This window comes from Muntiacus reevesi, chromosome 1, assembly GCF_963930625.1.
Source record: "Muntiacus reevesi chromosome 1, mMunRee1.1, whole genome shotgun sequence".
In the NCBI taxonomy this organism is placed as follows: Eukaryota; Metazoa; Chordata; class Mammalia; order Artiodactyla; family Cervidae; genus Muntiacus; species Muntiacus reevesi.
The window spans coordinates 257264774-257280668 of NC_089249.1; positions in this window are offsets into that span (position 1 = coordinate 257264774).

Consider the following 15895-nt stretch of genomic DNA (forward strand, 5'->3'; position numbering starts at 1 on the left):
CATCAGTGCTTAGAATGAAATTTTTAAAAAATGAAGAGTGACTAAGATGAGCTTTAGGACACCATCAGCAGTACCAGCATGTGTAACAGGAGTCCCAGGTGAGAGGAGAGAAAGACGCATCAAATATGTGAAGAGATAATGGCTAAAAATTTCTCAAATTTGATGAAAAATTTTAATTACATATAGAAGAAGCATAGTAAACTCTGAGTAGGATAAAAACAAAGCCTTTTTAAAACAATCTGTGGAGAGACAAATTGAAAACTTTGAAAGCACCAAGAAAGAAAAAACAGTAATTATTTTGTCTAGGAACTGCCACATTTCCCACAGAAGCTCTACCATTTTACATTCCCACCAGCGGTGCACAAGGGTTCTCATTTTTCTGTTTTTGTCAACACTTTCTGATAGTAGCCATCCCATTGGGTGTGAGGTGGTATCACAGTTGTGATTTGCATTTTCCTAATTAACATTTTGAAGACCGAAGGAAGGAAATAATTAAGACCAGACTGGAGAGGAATGAAATAGAGAATAGGAAAACAATAGAATCAAAAGAAAATCTGGTTCTAAAGATCAGCAAAATTGACAAATGTTTATAGCTAGACTGGTAAGAAAAAGCTCAAATCACTAAAATCAGAAATGAAAGTGGAGCTATTACTACTAACCTTACATTATAAAATGTATTATAACTGTACATAGTCTAGTTGCATGCCAAAAAAATTATAGACAGCCTAGGTGAAATGTAAAAACTCTGGAAACAAAATACCAAAGCTGACTGAAGAGGAAATAGAAAATCTGAGTAGACCTAAAACAAAGAGATTGAGTCAATTATACCAAAAAAATTCCAATAAAATTCCAGGATCAGTGACTTCTCTGATAAAAAGAATTAACATCAGTTCTCAAATTCTTCAAAAAATAAAGAAGAATCACTACCTAACTCATTCTAGAAGGCCAGTATTACCATGATGTTTATTTGTTCGGTTGTGTCTGATTGTGACCCCATGGGATTTCCCAGGCAAAAATTCTGGAGTGACTTGCCATTTCTTTCTCCAGGGAATCTTGACCTAGGGGTCAAACCTGGGTCTCCTGCATTGGCAGGCAGGTTCTTTATACCACTCAGCATCAAGGGCTTCCCAGGTGGCACTCGTGGTAAAGAATCTGCCTGCCAGTGCAGGAGATATAAGAGACTTGGGTCCAATCTCTGGGTCAGGAAGATCCCCTGGAGGAGGGCACAGCAACCCACTCCAGTATACTTGCCTGAAGAACCCCAAGGACAGAGGAGCCTGGTGGGCTACAGTCCATACGGTCACAAAGCCGGACACGACTGAAGCAACTTAGCACACACGCATGCACCCTGATACCAAAGCCAGAAACATGGCAAGAGAAGCACAGTCATTATCCCTTGTGAATACAAATGAAAAAGAAAACCTCAAAAGTACTAGAAATCAAATTGAACAATTTAAAAAGAATTATGAGCAAATGAGGGGCTCCAGTCAAGATGGTAGAGTAGTAGGACATGGAACTCTCCTCCCACAAATACATCAAGAATACATTTACAAATGGATTCTTACAGAACACCTACTGAACACCAATGGAAGTCCTCAAACCCCTGAAAGGATGAGAAAGATCTCCACATAACTGGGTAGGAAGAAAGGGGGGAGGAGGGAGGGAGTGGGACAGGACTAGCACCCCCTGGGAGGGAGCTGAAGAAAGAAAAAGTTGCCACACCCTAGGACGACCCCTCACCAGTGGGGAGAGAGCTGGGACAGAAAAGGAGCTTCAGTGGCTCACAGGAGGGCGTGGTAGTTTGAGGCAGGCAGAACAGACAGGTGGTCCGTGCCACCGCCCTGTGGCCCCAGCCTAATGTGCATCTGCTGGTAAAGGCACGGGCTGGAAAACAGGGTTGAGGACAGACCTGGGGAGAGGGCTGGTGTTGGCTGCTTGGAGACATCCTGAAGGGGCTGGAGTGTGGTACAGCTGACCGCAACCAGAGGTAGAAGCCCGGCCCACCACAGAAGTGAAGCTCCAGTGTTAAGGGGCCCATTACAGCCTTTTTATCCACACGTCAGCCCCTCCGCCTTGGGATCCAGGAGAGTGTGCCCCGCCCGGGCAGGCTTGCAGGTGCGGCTCACCACCGCGGGAGCAGACGCCCGCGGGCTGCCCACGTGCAGGGTGGGGCGGAGAGCACAGCTGAACACGGAGGCCTGAGGGACACCCGAGCAGAGTGGGTGCTCCCGAAGCTGCGGGCGCCTGCACCGGGGGCTGGGCCAGGCCAGGCTCTAAGCTGTGGGCCCCCACGTCAGGTCCGGGGGTGGGACTTCTGCAGTCCTGGGGGACTCAGAGACCTGAGCGACACCAGGGCTGATTGCCGACACGCCCATGGCCGAGGTGGGGCAGCGGGCAGTACCCGCGACCGTGAACTCGGGGGGAAAGGGGACACAGCAGAGCACACACCCCGGTGAACAGCTCCAGCCCAGGAACACTCAGCGGGCCCCTCCCAGTGGGAATGCTCCCATCCCGTCCACCTCGCACCACAGCGCAGAAACCTATCTGGGGACGTCTGCCCCAACAACTAAAGAGCAGACCCTGCCCCTAACAGGGTAGTGACAGCCACAGGGCAAAGAGAAGTACCCGCTCCACCACCAGGGCGGGTCTGGTCACCACGGCACCAGTCACACCTCCTATCAAGGGGATTAACAGCCGGCCCTAAGAGGTGGCAGCCATCCATACCAAAACAGCCCTCACACCCAAAATATTAAACCTACGCAGGCTACACAGGGGTGTTCCCACATAAGCATAGACCTCCAAGACCACAGTAGATAACTGTTTTTCCTAAACTCATAGAGCAAGAGAAATACAAGTACAATGAAAAAGCAGAGGAACCTTTCCCAAATACAAAAGATCAGGAGAATTTCCCTGAAAGAACAAACAATGAAACAGACCTCTTAAGCTTAATAGACACTGAGTTCAAAAAGGGGATAATGAAAATACTGAAGGAATTAGGAAAGGCTATTGGGAAGAAATTTGCATGAAATGTTCCCTTGGTATCTCCAATTTTCTTGAAGAGATCACTAGTCTTTCCCATTCTGTTATTTCCCTGTATTTCTTTGCATTGTTCACTTAAGAAGGCTTTCTGATCTCTCCTTGCTATTCTCTGGAAGATTACTGTAAAAAGGAACTAGAAACAATAAGGAGGAACTAGGGAAAATTAGAAAAGTTATCATGAGCAAATGAGACTATCCAGGAATGTAAGGATGGCTCAACATTTGAAAAAAAGTATACATCATAGTAATCAATTGAGGGTGTGGGGAAACTCCACATGAGTATATCAATAGATAGGGAACAAGACAGGGAAATCTGCTTTGGTCTGAAACTCTAGCCACAGGGCAGTTAGGCAAGAAAAGGAACTAAAGGACATTCAGATTAGAAAGGAAGAGGTAAAATTCTCTTTTCACAGATTACATGATTTTATGTATTTAAAAACTTCCTAAAGAACACATACACATATAGACAAAGACAACTAATAGAGCTAGTAAAAGCAACAAGGTTGCAGGACACGAAGTCAAAGCACAAAAATTAGCTGTACTCCTATTTTGTTTGTTGTATTGCTTACAACAAACAATACAAAAATTAAGAAATCCATTTACAATGGCATCAAAAAAAAATAAAATAATTAGTAATACATTTAGCCAAGGGAGTGTAAGGCTTGTATGCTGAATTAAACTACAAAACATGGAAATAAATTTTTAAAATGTCTAAATAAATGGAACGACATTTCATATTCATGGTTTGGAAGACTTATTGTTAAGATGGCATTACTTCCCCAATTAATCTATAGATTCAGCCTATTCGTGATCAGTAGAATCCTAGCTAACTCCTTGGAGAATCTGACGAGCTGATCCTAAAGTTCATATGGAATTGAAAGAGACCCTGATTAGACAAAACCTTGAAAAAGAACAGTTGGAGAACTCACAATTCCCAATTTCAAAACTTACTACAAATTAACAGTAAACAAAACAACATGGGACTGGCATTAAGGATAGACATAGATCAATGGACTCGAACTGAGTTCAGAAATAAACCCATATTCTACGGTTAATTGATTTTCAACAAGCGTACCAAGACCATACAATGGAGAAAAGGCATCTTTTCAATAAATGGTGCTGGAATAACTAGACTGTTCTTGTTGTTCAATCACTAAGTCATGTCCAACTCTTTGTGACCTCGTGGACCATAGCATGCCAGGCTCCTCCGTCCTCTACTGTCTCCCAGAATTTGCTCAGATTCATGTTCATTGAGTCAGTGATGCTACCTAACCTTCTTATCCTCAAACAATTAAACGCAGAAATACCATAAAATAATGCTCCTAGGTATATATTCAAGAGACCTGAAAACATGCTCACTCAAGAACTTGTATACATGTTCATACCACTGCAGCACTATTCAACATTCATAATAGATAAAAGTAGAAACACCCAAGTGTCTATCAACTGATGAATACATAAATAAAATGGGGTAATCTATACAATGAAATACTATTTAGCCATAAAAGGGAATAAAATACTGATACATGCCACAAGACGGAGAAACCTTGAAAAAATTATCTAAATGAAAGAAGCCAGACACAAATTATATGATTACACTTATAGTAAATGTCCAGAATAGGCAAATTCAGAGACAGAAAGGAGATGAGTGGTTGCCAGGGTCTAAAAACAGAGGGAAAATGGGAAGTGGCTGCTTAGTGGATATATACTTTCTTTACAGGGTGATAAAAATGTATTCAATTTAGGTGGTGGTAACGGTCACTTTAAGAGCTCTCTAGTCTTTCCCTTTCTGTAGTTTTTCTCTATTGCATTGCATTGTTCATTGAAGAAGGCCTTTTTGTCTCTCCTTGATATTCTCTGGAACTCTGCATTTAGTTTGGTGTACTTTTCTCTTCAAGAAAACTGGAAATATCAAAGGAAAATTTCATCCAAAGATGGGCACAAAAAAGGACAGAAACAGTAAAGACCTATTAGAAGCAGAAGAGATCAAGAAGAGATGGAAAGAATACACAGAACTGTACAAAAAAGATCTCAGTGACCCAGATAACCATGGTGGTGTGGCCACTCACCCAGAGCCAGACATTCTGGAGTGTGAAGTCAAGTGAGCCTTAGGAAGCACTGCTGTCAATAAAGCTAGTGGAGGTGATGGAATCCCAGCAGAGCTATTTAAAATCCTAAAAAGATGACTATCAAGGTGTTGCACTCGATATGTCAGCAAATCTGGAAAACCCGTAAGTGGCCACAGGGCTGGAAAAGGTCAGTCCTCATCCCAATTCCAAAGAAGGGTAGTACTAAAGAATGGTCAAACCACCAGACAACTACACTCATCTCCCAAGCTTATAAGGTTATGCTCAAAATCCTTCAAGCTAGGCTTCAGCATTACACGAAATGAGAGCTTCCAGATGTCCAAGCTGGGTTTAGAAAAGGCAAAGGCACCAGAGATCAAATTGCCAACATTCACTGGATAACAGAGAAAGCAAAGGAATCCCAGAAGAACATCTATCTCTGTTTCCTTAACTATGCTAAAGCCGTTGACTCTGTGGATCATAACAAACTGTGGAAAACTCTTAAAGAGACGGGAATACCAGACCATCTTACCTGTCTCCTGAGAAACCTATATGTGGGTCAAAAAGCAACAGTTAGAACCCTGTATGGAACAGCTGACTGGCTCAGGACTGGGAAAGGAGTATGGCAGGGCTGCTTATTTAACTTGTACACAGAGCACATCACACGAAACGCCATCACACAGGTGGATGAGTTACAAGCTGGAATCAAGATTGCCGGGAGAAACATCGACAACCTCAGACATGTGGATGCTATCACTCTAATGGCAGAAAGTGAAGAGGAACTAAGGAACCTCTTGATGAGGGTGAAGGAGGAGGATGAAAAAGCCAGCTTAAAGCTAAATATTTAAAAAAAAAAAAAAACAACTAAGATCACGGCATCCAGCCCCATCACTTCATGGCAAATAGAAAGGGAAAAGGTAGAAGCAGTGACAGATTTCCTTTTCATTGGCTCTAAAATCACTGCAGATGGTGACTGCAGCCTTGAAATTAGAAGACGATTACTTCTTGGCAGGAAAACTATGACAAACCTAGAGAGTGTGTTAAAAAGCCACTTTGCTGACAAAGGTCCATGTAGTCAAGGCTATGGTCTCTCCAGCAGTCACATACGGTTGTGAGAGCTGGATCATAAAAAAGGCAGAGCGCTGAAGAATTGAGGCTTACAAACTCTGGTGCTGGAGCAGGCTCCTTAGAGTTGCTTGGGCAGCAAGGAGGTCAAACCAGTCAGTCTTAAAGGAAATCAATCCTGAGTATTCATTGGAAGGACTGATGCTGAGGATGAAGGTCCAATACTTTGGTCACCTGACACAAACAGCTGACTCACTGAAAAAGACCCTGATGCTGGGAAAGACTGAAGGCAGGAGAAGAGCGTGACAGAGGATAAGATGGTTGGATGGCATTGCTGATGAAATGGACATGAACTTGGGCAAACTCTGGGAGATGGTGAGGGACAGGGAGGCCTGGAGTGCTGCAGTCAATGGGGTCACAAAGAGTCAGACACTTTCTCTAGAGAAAAGTCCATGCAGTAACAAAGACCCAGCACAGTCAAAAATAAATAAATAAATAAAATTATATATTAAAAAAGAACTTATTATACAGAAGAATATTATGCAGCCATTAAAAAGGAACTCTCTGGGGAGACTTCCCTGGTAGTCCAGTGGTTGAGGGTCCACCTTGCAATGCAGGAGACATGGATTTGATCCCTGGGCTTCCCTAGTAGCTCAGCTGTTAAAGACTCTGCCTGCAGTATGGGAGACCTGGGTTCAATCCCTGGAGAAGGGAACGGCTACCCACTCCAATATTCTGGCCTAGAGAATTCCACGGACTGTATAGTCCAAGGGGTCACAAAGAGTTGGATGCGACTGAGCGACTTTCATTTTTCACTTTCAAGGAACTAAGATCCCACATGCAGCAGAGCAACTAAGCTTCCGAGCCACAACTAGAGGGCCCGTGTGCTGCAATGATCCCCTGTGCTGCAACTAAAACCTGATCCAGTCAAATAAATTAATTTTTTAAAGAAACAAAGGAACCCTTGGTTGACATAGAATCCAGCAATCTCACTCCTGGGCCTAAATCTAGACAACAGCATAATTGGAAAAGATACACGCACCCATATGTTCACAGCAGCGCTGTTCATGATAGCCAAGACACGGAAGCAAACTCAATGTCCACTGACAGAGGAACGGATAAAGGTGTGTGATGGAATACCACTCAGCCGCAAAGAAGAATGAAATAATGCCACTTACAGCAACACGGATGGACTTAGAGATTATCACACGAAGTGAAATAAGTCAGAAAGAGAAAGACAAATACCATGTGATATCACTTATCTGTGGAATCTAATGTATGACACCAACAAGCCTATCCACAAAACAGAAACACTCACACAGACAGAGCAACACACTTGTGGTTGCCAAGGTGGGTGGGGGTGGGGTAGGGAAGGACTGGGAGTTTGGGATCAGAAGACGCAAACTATTATATATAGGATGGATAAACAACAGGCTCCTACTGTATGGCACAGGGAACGACATTTAATATCCAATGATACACCATAATAGGAAAGAATACAAAAAAGAACGTATATAACTGAATCACTTTGCTGTCTAGCAGAAATCAACACAACATTGTAAATCAGCTACACTTCAATAAAATAAACTAAAAGAAAAAACAGATGGCAGAGAGCTTGTTTCCCCTCCCTACCAGCTAAGGACACGGTGAGAAGGTGGTCATTTACAAGCCAGAAAGAGACAGCTCTCTTTTTGGTGGTCAACCAGAAACCGACCATCGAATACACTGGCACCCTCACCTTGAACTTCCAGCCTCCAGAACTGTGAGAAAACTTGCTTCTCTGGAATAACACTGAAAAAGCTTTTTGAGAATTTCTTGAGTGTCGGTCACTAATTCTGTAGGGGGAATGGAGTGAGAGATGAAGCTCTTCACCCAGTGAGGTAGTGAGCAAACATCAGTGGAATCCCAACTAAAGGAGCTGAATCATTCTCCAAGGCCCAGATACCAAAAAAAGAGACAGTTCTCTTTTTCACTTAACATGTTATATTAGATATGTGATTAGGAATTGAGTACTACTTTGGGTTTTAGTCATGTGTTAGTAAAAGGTATTACATTTGCCTTGAAGAATACATTTATATATATGCACACTGAACAGTAAATTTTGTCTGTGATGTTTTGTGGGTACATTGATCCAGGTGTGCCAGACTGACATTCTACAGTAGATACCTGTGGCCAAAAGGTTTCCCATTCAAAAAGACCCCACTCACCAGTTAAGACAGGGCATGTGATTAGTCCTGGCCAATGGGCTGTGAGAAGAAATGACTGTGTGAAGCCCCGGGACACAACACAGGAAAAGGGAAGTGAGCTCTCCATGTCATTTCTTCCCTCGCGGTAGTGTGGTAACAACGGGAACCCTCTTGTTTCTCAGGTTACAGCCACAAGATGTTCGTGCTGAGCCTCGCAAGTGACTTTGTAGAACAAACCTTCCATAGGTCTTCAATGGACATGAAACGCAGGAAAGTAGGAAATGTTGTATTAATCCACTGAGATTTGGGGGTTGTAATATGTTGCTGCATCATAGCCCAGTCCATCTCCACCACATACAGCTGCAGCTGTCTCTGGGAGGTAGAGATGGAAATCCCTGGAGTCATTCTTGGAAGTCAACCATGGCTTCTAGAAGCCTCTTTGGCTGTGAACACTTAAGTACCAATGAGACTGGGGATGGGGCTGCACAACCTTCCAGCTGGTTTTACCTCAATCATGACTAGTCATCCCTAGGCAATTCTTTGGAATGTTGCGTGAGAGAAACAGAGCAAAGTTCCTCATATATCTTGTTAAGGCTATGGGTAGGATTGATGTACTCCATGTTACTACTGAACATAAAATTATGAACATCATTAGAGGGCATACATGCCAGAATAATACGTCAATGGTAAGCAAAAGTTGAGGTGACTATAGTTGTTCTTGGCTATCAGAGAGAAGTGTTTGGATCACAAGGCCAACTTATCCCTTTAAGAAACTTCTGGGGCTTCCCTTGGTGATCCAGTGGTTAGGAACCTACCTGCTAATGCAGGAGACATGGGTTAAATCCCTGGTTAGGGAAGATCCCACAGCCTCTGAACAACTAACCCCATGGACCACAACTAGTGAAACCATGCGCTGGAGCCCATGCACCACGAGGGAGACCACGGTGAGAGAAAGCCTGCACACAGCAATGAGGACCTGGCACAGCCAAAGACAAAACTACATAATAAAAAGAAATAAATTTCTGGAGCAGGTAAGACCCACTACTAAAGAACCTGTGGAAATGAGACACAGTTTAATATTATCAGTGGCCCCAAATGAAATTTGAGTGGCAGAGCTCTTTTTTGTTTTTTTTTGACCTCTCAATCTCTTTATGATGCCAGTGCTTGTCATGAGTCCCTGCCTTGGTTGCATTCCGGGTCATGCCCAGGAGAAGTGGAACATGTCCCACTGGGCCGAAAGTCTTGCTGGTGATGGGTGTTCTCAGGCTAGAGCATCTCAACAGAGAGCCTGTAACAACAGAGAGAGGAAATGCAAGGTAGGAATCAAAGCCAGGAGGCAGAAAAGATCTCTGTGGGAGCCATCAAATATCACCCTGGGGAAAGGTGACTCTGATCAGAAGCAAGATGTGAAATCTTGGTTTGTAATGTCTCCGAAGCTGTCAACAGCAATGAGGCAGTGGGGAAAAGCCTGAAAAAGCCACCTTAGGCTTGCATACCTTAAGGGAGAGTGGTGCTAGAATCGACAGCTGATTATTGAACATGTTATCAGTAATGTAAAGAAACTGGTGGGCAGCTAAGGGAAGGGGTAGGAAGATATCTGGGGAAACTATCATTGCTTCAAGTCCCGGTATAAAATCTAGGGAGAATGGTGGGCCAACAAAACCTGGGAAAATAGGCATCCCAGCAAGATGGCACACTCCTATGGCTAGCTTAAAGTAATTTCTCCCCAAGAACAACTCTAAATTCATGAAGATGCTGCTCATTAGATTTGTTCTGACTGTGCTGACTCTTCGTTGCTATGAGGGTTTTTCTCTAGCTGTGGAGAGAGGGGCTACTCTCTAGTTGCTGTGCATGGGCTTCTCGTTGTGCTGACTTCTCTTGTTGTGGAGCATGGGCTCTGGGGCTTGCAGGCTTCAGCAGTTGAGACAGGCAGGCTCAGTAGTTGTGGTTCCTGGGCTCTAGTGGCACACGGGCTTAGCTGCTCTAGGGTGTGCAGGATCTTCCCAGACCAGGGATCGAACCCATGTCTCCTGCATCGCCAAGCGGATTATTTACCACTGAACCACCAGGGAAGCCCAAATCATTAGATTCAGAATTTACTGTAATCACAAGCCACTCCTCCCAGTTGATTCCATTTAATGGACTCACGTGGGAATGCATGAATTGCTTGAGAGTATCAATTCCGACCCCTTCACGGATCACAGCTTTGTCATGGCAAAGGGGCTTGCATAACTCAGTGAAGCTATGAACCATGCCATGCAGGGCCACCCAAGATGGATGGGTCATAGTGGAGAGTTCTAACAAAATGTCATCCCTTGGAGGAGGGAAGAGCAAACCACCCCAGTATGGAGTGGAACAACTTACTTGTTCAAAATTGGGAAAGGAGAATAAGGCTGTATATTGTCACCTTGCTTATCTAACTTGCTTATCTCACTCCAGTACGCTTGCCTGAAAAATCCCATGGACAGAGGAGCCTGGTAGGCTACAGTCCATGGGGTCACAAAGAGTCAGACATGACTGAGCGACTTTTTCTTTCTTTTCTTTCTTCTTATCTAACTTATATGCAGAGTACATCATGCAAAATGCTGAATGGATGAATCACAAGCTGGAATCAAGATTTCCAGGACAAATACCAACAGCCTCAGATATGCAGATGATACCACTCTAATGGAAGAAAGTGAAGAGGAATTAAAGAGCCTCTTGATGAGGCTTAAAAAGGAAAGTTAAAAAGCTGGCTCAAAATTCAACTTTCAAAAAACTATAAGATCATGGCATCTGGTCCCATCACTTCATGCCAAATATAAGGGGAAAAAGTAAAATCAGTGACAGATTTTACTTTCTTGGGCTCCAAAATCACTGCTGATGGTAACTGCAGCCATGAAATTAAAAGACACTTGCTCCTTGGAAGGAAAGCTATGATAAACCTAGACAGTGTATTAAAAAGCAAAGCACTTTGCCAACAAATGTCCACATAGTCAAAGCTATGGTTTTTCTAGTAGTCATGTATGGGTGTGAGAGTTGGACCATAAAGAAGGTTGAGCACCGAAGAATTGATGCTTTCAAATTGTGGTGATGAAGAAGACTCTTGAGAGCTCCTTGGACTGCAAGGAGATCAAACCAGTCAATCCAAAAGAAAACCAACCTTGAATATTCACTGGAAGGACTGATGCTGAAGCTGAAAAGCCAACTGATGTGAAGAGCCAACTTATTGGAAAAGGCTCTGAGGCTGGGAAAGATTGAAGGGTGTGAAGGGGGTGGCACAGGATGAGATGGTTAGATCGAATCACTGAATCAATGGACATGAGTTTGAGCAAACCTGGCGTGCTACAGTCCATGGGGTTGCAAAGGGTCGGACATGACTTATGGACTGAACAACAACAAAATCAGTTCTGAAATGAACAGCAGGTGCCCTGTTCATTTAAAACAGAGGCTGTGAACAGGAGTCTAGGAGATGCTGGTATTGTGGTAAAGAATTAATGACAACACGACAGAAAGTGACATGACAAAGTCAGAACGTGTCAGAAGTTGTGCCCTCAAAGGCTTACACCTGGAGTGGCAAACAGAATTATCCAAACTATTTACAAGTTTGGCAGATCTCTTCGTGTTGGATTCTGATCTCCTTCAGTAGCCTGGCGGCATAGTGGAGAGGGTTCACTGTGGAAGACTGGGCTTTAGCACCCCCAAATATTAATAAAAGAGAATAAAAGGAATAAGCTATTCAGGTGTAACTGCAGACCTTCATCATACTGTGAGCCAGAGGGGACAATATTAATGCTTATTGATGAGAGCTTCATGCTGCTAACTTGAATGCCTATTTTACAGACAGTATATTTATAGCATGACATTTATAGTATCTCCTGATGTAATAAGCTTTATGAGTCATGTATTTCTTCCAAGTTCTGTTTGCACAACAAACTTCTGGCTGTATTTGAGATGCGGTGGGCAAATGAAGCAGGCACTGTTGATGCCTAATATCGCCTAGACTCACCTTGGAGCTCATCTGCAGCTGTGGGTGGCAAGCAGCTTACAGTATGGTTGCAGCTTCCCACTCCGAACGCTGGCTTCCCCACCTGAGGGCTGTCTGAAGCATCAGGGGAATCTGCTGAACCATGCACAGGAGCAACTCAAAGGATAAGACAGTTAATGCCTCAGAAACAACTCCTGACAATGGGGGAAGGAAGAATGGTGGATGACTGTCCCAGGCTCCCAGCCTGTGCTGGAACAATTCTGAGATGACCTGTACAGTTCTTCAGAGGGTAATCAGAACAATTGAGCTCTAATCATGCACTGTGCTAATCCACTCAATAATGACTCCTTTCTGGACTTCCCATGGTGGCCCAGTGGTTGAGACTCTACCTGCCCATGTAGGGGACATGGGTTTGATCCCTGATGCAGGAAGATTCAATTCGGACAAACACCCCTTGTGAGAAGTAGGAACCTCTACGGAGAGTGTTTTATGTGAACCATCCACCTCAGGAACCATACATTGCACTCTCTGACTCCTTGCCCACATTTCAGCACACAGACTTCTAGCCCACATTCAGGAGGCATTTTGACCAGAAGAGAAAACCAGACCTGTGGGTGTTGCTATCTATGAATTTGAATTATGAAGACTCCTGGTCCAGGATGAAATGAAAGCTTTGCTGTGTGCACCCTGCCTGACATTTGCCTTAATTTTCAGGTACGTTTTGTCTCTAGCTGGACCAAGCATTTAGTCCCACTCATAGAGAGGTCCACCGGTTGCTTACACCACCTACCTACGCCGTCTCCCATGGCTCCTAGTTGAGCCCGAAGCCAGCTCTAGTAGCTTAACTGGCACCATTGGTGTTGCTGTCCATGGTTCTGATAGAACGAGTATGCCTCTGCATTGACACCTGTTTTACCATCTGTGGTGCTGCCTAATGGTTCTTTTTTTATGCTCAGGAAGATGCTGCACATTTAAAGAGCAGATTTTTGAGACACAGACTAAAATTCAACTATAAACATGAGATTTTGGTTCTTGTTGATGTATTATAGGGGTTTCCCAGGTGGTGCTGTCGAATGAAGGAGACATTAAGATGCAGGTTTGATCCCTGGGTCGGGAAGATCCCCTGGTGGAGGGCATGGCAACCCACTCCAGCACTGTTGCCTTGGGAATCCCATGGGCAGAGGAGCCTGGAGGGCTACAGTCCATAGGGCTGCAAAGAGGCGGACACAACTGAAGTGATTCCACACAATGTGTTATAGGATTTAGGACTCTGGCCTATGTGTCCCCATTCATGCTGAAGAGTCAATATTTTCTTGCCCCATATTCTCAGAACAGGTTTTAGGATTTAGCACAGCTGATGGAAAAGAGCAGAACTAAATAAAGAGAAACCAGGGCTGTAGCTTGCAGGCTATTAATCACACCAGGGGAGCCACTATTCCTTTGGCAATCCCTGGCTTGGAATTGTCCTCTTTTTGTCTTCCCATGTCCTTTCCAGCAGAAAGTCCTGTGGATTCTATCTTCTAAACAGCTCTTAGATTAGGTTGCTTCATCACCTCCACCAACACTTCCATGACAATGACGATCATCACACTACCATCACCGCCCCCACTCCCCTGCTTCTACTTACCATCACTTCTTGTTGGAATCATTCCTCTAGGATAAAAACTTCCAAATGGAATAACTAAGTGGAAGTATAGGTATGTTGTTTAAGGATTTGATAGCTGTACCAAGAAGCATTTTCACCAACCTCATAAATGAGGGCCAGAGCCACTTCTAGGTGGCAAAAGCACTACCAGCAATATAGTTCAGTTAAAAATCAACCAAAAGGAATACTGCTGCGACTGCATGCTTCAGTCGTGTCCGATTCTGTGTGACCCCACAGACGGCAGCCCACCAGGCTCCCCCGTCCCTGGGATTCTCCAGGCAAGAACACTGGAGTGGGTTGCCATTTCCTTCTCCAACGCATGAAAGTGAAAAGGGAAAGTGAAGTTGCTCAGTCGTGGCCAACTCTTAGTAACCCCATGGACTGCAGCCTACCAGGCTCCTCTGTCCATGGGATTTTCCAGGCAAGAGTAGTGGAGTGGGTCGCCACTGCCTTCTCTGAAAGAAATACTGAGTTGGCCACAAAGTTGATTCAGATTTTCCATGTTACTGAAAAACCCAAATGAACTTTTTGGCCAACCCAGTACACTGAGAAACTAAACAGGGAGTTCTCTGGTGATCTAGTGGTTAGGATTCCACACTTTCACTGCACTGGACTGGATGCAATCCCTGATCAGGAAACTGAGATCCTGAAAGCTGCATGGTACAGCCAAAAGTTTTTTTTTTAATCTTTTTAAAAATGCTAAAGCTGGATTTCCATGGTGACACAGTGGATGGGAAATCTGCCTGCTAGTGCAGGCGATGCAGGTTCAACCCCTGGTCAGGGAAGAATCCACATACCTGGGAGCAGCTATCCCATGTGCCACAACTACTGAGGCCCCACTCTTAAGAGCGGGTCTGCAGTAACTACTGATGCCCCCATACCGTCTAGAGCCTGCCCTCAGCAACAAGAGGAGTCACTGCTCACCACAACTAGAGAAAGCCCTCACAAAGCAGCAAAGCAATGAAGACCCAGCACGGCCAAAAATAAAATAAATAATAATTTAAAAAAAGATTTTATGGAGAAGGAAATGGCAACCCACTCCAGTATTCTTGCCTAGAGAATCCCGTGGACAGAGGAGCCTGGTGGGCTGCTGTCCATGGGATCGCCCAGAGTCGGACATGACTGAAGTGACTTAGCAGCAGCAGAATGGGGTTAGGTGGGCCCTGCGGGGAAGGGGTGCCCATGCTGAGGCCGCCCTGGGAAAAAAAAAAAAAAAGATTTTAAGAAAATGCTAATGCTTTTTATAGAGCACTTAACACATACCATAGCTGAGGCAAGGGTTTGCAGTGCTTCAAAACAAACCTTTGAGGTAGGTTCTGCTTTACAGATGGAATAATGAGACCCAGATATGTCAAGACACTAGACCAAGTTCAGATAAGACGCTCAGAGGTCAGATAAAGCTTTCTGAGACTACACAGCAAGCTAGCAGCAGAGCAAAGACAGAAACCAATGTTTGTCTCCCCTTCTCCTGCCAAGGAGATTCTCCCCTTTCCGAGAAAGCAGAGATGGGGAAGTGCGAAAGGGATGCCTCCAAGGGAGCAGGCCGCGGGAGTGGGCTGGGAAGAGGGGCTTCCGGGGCTACCGGGTCGCCATAGCGAGTGTGATGCAATGACGCCCATCGCTGCGTCAAAGGGCGGCTCCTGGGATGCAGGCACTGCGGCAGAGCTGGTCCCCACCGCCCGCGCCCACCTCGCCCCTGCAACCTGCCGCGGCTAAGCCAGCAGGTAATCGCTGCTGCTAACCTTCCTTCGGCATCAGGACCACCGCCTGGGACCTCCAGCGACCCCTGAAAACCTCTCTCTGCCACAGGTGACCCCTGACAACCACGCCCAGGTACCAGCCGTCCCAGACAACTGCTCCAATCCATCGGTAACCCCTGACAACCGCCACCAGCCACCCCCACCCCCACCCTGGTCCCCGGGCGCACC